Source organism: Anser anser (genome assembly GCF_964211835.1).
Source record: "Anser anser genome assembly, contig: HAP1_SCAFFOLD_192, whole genome shotgun sequence".
Taxonomy (NCBI): domain Eukaryota; kingdom Metazoa; phylum Chordata; class Aves; order Anseriformes; family Anatidae; genus Anser; species Anser anser.
In genome coordinates this window covers 107,617-111,888 of record NW_028153965.1, presented here as the reverse complement: position 1 = coordinate 111,888, position 4,272 = coordinate 107,617, and the positions used below count along the sequence as shown (strand labels likewise).

The window sequence follows — 4,272 nt, the reverse complement described above, 5'->3', positions numbered from 1 at the left end:
ATCTCATTTCTCCCTGATACCATCATGTGCCCATTGGGTCAGAAAGTTGAACTCCTTTTCTTTCCTTTTGGAGAACAAAACAGGGTCACAGCATGGAGTTTAAATGGCTGCACGTGCAGCCTGGCAACCACTGTTGAAAGCCATATCTAACGATAGAGGGATCTAATATCACGTAAATGGATTAAAATTAAAACTACAGTTTTTACCCTGAAGGGTGAAAGGAGGGGCAAAATGCCATTGATTCTATGGTTGTTTCACTTGTGAGGAGTGTTGACAGGGTTTATTCTAAATACTTCTGAAAGTTCCTGAGCACTAAGAAGCCTGAGGATCTGTGGTCCTCAGTGAGTGCCTCTAAGCCTTAGTCTCATTAACTGTTTTCTGTTTTCAGAGGACGGTCTGAATTTTGGAATAAAAACACTTGAAGAAATCAAATTGCAGAAAATGAAGGAAAAAACTAAGAGACACGGTGGTGAGTTAATATTCCCTACTTTCTTACCCTCTTCACCTTCATCCTGTGTGATGATTTTTCTTTCAAAAAAAAATTCTTCCAGTAATACCGGGTAGCTGGCTATGCTTTGGTGAATCCAACTATTTGCCAAAGAAGTGAAATTTGATTGGCTTCAGAATGGCAGGTGATGGTGGCTGGGAGCTGCTTGAGGGATAGACTTCCATGTTTAGCTGGGGGCATCGAGCAACCTGATTCTCAGCCAGCTGGTATTCTAGATGGGAATTCCAAGGGCAACCAGAGGCAAATTAGTCACCTCTCTTATTTGCATGCTCTGGTCACTGTATGTTTGACAGTAATGAATAATTACAGTTTTTTGTTCTTCGTGATAGTTTTTTCTGTTTGGTAAACTTCCTTATGTTTTGCTTGCTCTGAGCAGAAGGTCCTTCAAGATCTTCTCTTCCTCCCGTCGATTCTATGATTTTTCCTGCTCCGGAAAAGGAAAATGTCCGGACAGTGGTGAGAACTGTGACACTGTCTACAGAGGAAGGTAATAATTAATGCTTTTGTTTTGATTTCATTACTCCTAAACTGGAAGGTTAAGCAAGAAGGAAGGCAATTCACCCCTGTTAGCCTCCTGGTGCTGCCGCCTTCTGTTCAAAACATGCTTTTATGCTGAAAGTCCCTGGTTGTACTGGAAAGCTTTGGTGCTCAGGTTAAGTGCAGTAGCAGGAGAAAGAAAAAAATGTGTCAGTATGCAAATAGGGGGATAACTGAAAAACAGGAGAGTAACGAGAAGAAAGAGCTCTAGAGGACAGTGCTATGTAAGAAGCAATTTCTGAAGCTTTAAAGAGGCTGACAGTGGCACGTGTGGACAGTAGTGCGATAGGAGTCTGTGTATAAATTATATTGTTTAGAGTTGTGCAAATTCCTTTGAAAGGGAAAGAAGTGAAGAAGTACTTTTACTCATAGACATTCACCTTAGAAAGGAATATTTCTCAGCATTTGTACCTAATAATATTCTGCTTGCTTATGCAGCTCTGTTCTGCACAAAGTATAGCTGTCAAGCAGACTCAGATTCATTCTCAACTACATTCAGCTGGAATTTGAGGCAAACACTGAGACTATGGATACTTTTTCTAAGTTAATTATAGTTGTAATATGAGTTTGTGTGGTTTAGCTGTCAAAACAGTGTCTTGCTGGGTTTTTTTGGACATGGGCTAACAGTATACTATTTCTATTGGCTACTGGTCTCTATGAAATAGAAAAATTTTACTTTTGTTTTAGGGGAGGAACCTGTGGTTCGACTAGATCTTGCTGAGAAACAAGGAAAACGGAAAGCCTCCGTGGGTAAGAACTTTTTATGAGCTGTTATTTAGGTGCCGCCTTCTCTATATGACTGCATCGAAGAGTATTTTTGACGTGTGAGAGGAAAATGCGTTGCAGTGGAGATCTGTGTTGACTGCAGAAATGGCAAAAAAACCATTTAGCAGCTGAAAGGCAATTTTATGAAAATATGCTTGAAAAATAGAAGCTTGTGGTTGACTGTTCTCAAATCTTCCTGCAAAGAAATGTTCTTAAAATATTCCTTGTTTTCTCTGTCTGAAGCTGATGTAAGCGCCCTTCCCGTGAAGCGCAGCCTTGCTGAAAGGCTGGGGAAGAAGGTGGAGGTTCCGGGAAATGCTGACAAAGCACCAAAGAGAGGTACAGCTACTAAACAGGCATCTGGATGTGATTCACGGGTTTTGTATTTAGGCTCTCTGTTTGTCCTTTTCCTGCGATGTTTCTTTTTGCATGTTGGCTGAGGTCTTAATCACCGGGATTCAAAGTTACCTTTCCTGCCTTGTTTTCGAATGTGAACACAAAGTTGACGTTTATGCAGCCTCCCTAATTTGGTCTTTTTCTGTTTTGCAGTTCAAGTTCCCAAGTCTGTGAAGGAGAGACTAGGATTACCTTCTCAACGCACTAGTACTGCGAAAGGTAACAACTGGCTATTAAATATACTTTCTCCTTCTTCCTTTCCGTGAACTTAGACCGTTTTCATACAGCCCTAAAAAGGAATTCAAATGAAAACAAAGAACTGGTTCCTCTTGCTCGAGTGCTGAAGCTCTTCTGACAGCCACTATCAGAAATCTGCCTCTAGGTGTGTGTTTATTTTCCGCTTGTGCCTTGTCAAGGTTTTAAGCTGCTTCTGTGAACCATCATATACAATTAGAATAGAGCCACTGCCGGGAGCAGGAATTTGAAATGCAGTCTGAAAAAGTAATCAAGTAAACTAGCATTTCTGTGTAGCAACTCTCTCTGGATAGGGCTGGTCTTCAAAATACAACAAGTGGCTCAGAGGAGGAGGAGAATGTTAGGCTATTGTCCTAAGATGGGTTATTGGGAACGCTCAGGCTTAGTTTTCCTTAGTACTGTGACAAATTTTGGAGACTTAAACTATTGTTGGACTCTCTTTAAATGCTGGTGCTTCTCATTTCTTGATGATGACAGGGAAGGCTGCTAAGCCAAAGGGAGAGATCCATGTGAAAACACTGGAGGAAATCCATCGTGAGAGAGCTCTTCGAGAAAGTCAAGCCAAAGCCCAGGCTGAATGGCATGGTAAAACCAAAGATCCCAGCGCAGGGGCAAAAATTGAGGGTGAGCCCAAGAAGCAGAGTGTGCTCACTCTTTCCGGGCCCAGCAAAGTGCAGTCGAAGGAGCCGGCAGGTAAAGCCAAGCCAGAAGGAGAAGTGCGTGTTAAAACCCTGGAAGAAATAAAGCGCGAGAAAGCTCTGCGGATGCAGCAGAGTGGAGGAAATGTGCCAGCTCCCCCAGCACAACCTGGACCTGCCCCAGCCGGGCAGAAATCGTTATGGAACACAAAGCTATCAGGTAATAAGATGCTTTAATACCTGCCCCGGTGAGGTGCTTCCCATATTGAGCAAGTTCCATTTGCTCAGGATCTGCTTTGCTTTTTCCTTCAATGCGGAGGATAAAAGAGTTTAAGGCTACAAAGTTCAAAGGCAAAGAAGGGCCAGAACGTGCAACCATGTCTGTTTTCGTTAATTACGTGATGGTATTCTGTATTTCCCACTAGAAAATTAACACATTGAGGGGCTTTTTAGTCTAATTTTGGTATTCTGTTTTTTTCTGCCATCTGTTTATGGTATGAAGTCCTCCCTGTGTTGAGTTCAAGTTCACCTTCCTCTTTGGCATGTGTTGCTTAGCTTGACACGTGTATGTGTTTGTAAAGCATGCATCAGCATCTTAATGTGGGGGGCCAGTTTCTGTCAAAAATGACAGAGGATCAAAGGCCTCGTTGTTAACATTATATCAACTTTGTAAAATGAGATTGTGTGAGGGAGATAAGGAGGGCTTAAAGGCTGCATGCACTGCACATTGTAGCCTTTCTCTCTGTCTCACGGGACACGAGGAAATAAACACACAAAGAAAACAAGTACCCAGCTTTCTTTCGTTTCTTCTCCTGCCAGCCAGACGTTAGGTCAGGAATGGGAGACTAGAATATGACTCTACAAATTTGGATTTTGTAGAACAACTTAATAAATTTTGTGGGACATCACTGCAGGGGAGAGGAAGCTGGTACAACAGTTGCATACACTCTCTTGTCTTACTATACCTGCTGCTTTTCCTTTCCTAGAGGGAGCAAGACTTTAAATACAAAAGCTGTCAACATTTGTGAATCTTACTAGACTTCATACAACGTCTTAGAGTATTGCTTGCACTTGGGATCGCTCTGTGTCTGAGTTTCCCTCGTCCTGGATTATGATTTACTGTAGCCATTCACTTTCTTTGTTCCTTTGTATGGATTGTTGGTAGACGGAGTT

General features: G+C 42.1%; 1 long non-coding RNA gene across 1 annotated transcript; it reads left to right on the top strand.

Annotated features, from left to right (window-relative positions):
* The first annotated feature begins 372 nt into the window (after positions 1–372).
* On the top strand, positions 373–2,393 carry LOC310891080. The gene is made up of 3 exons (XR_014577414.1): positions 373–995; positions 1,733–1,795; positions 2,054–2,393. It is a non-coding gene; the product is annotated as an uncharacterized lncRNA (long non-coding RNA).
* The last annotated feature ends 1,879 nt before the right edge of the window (positions 2,394–4,272 follow it).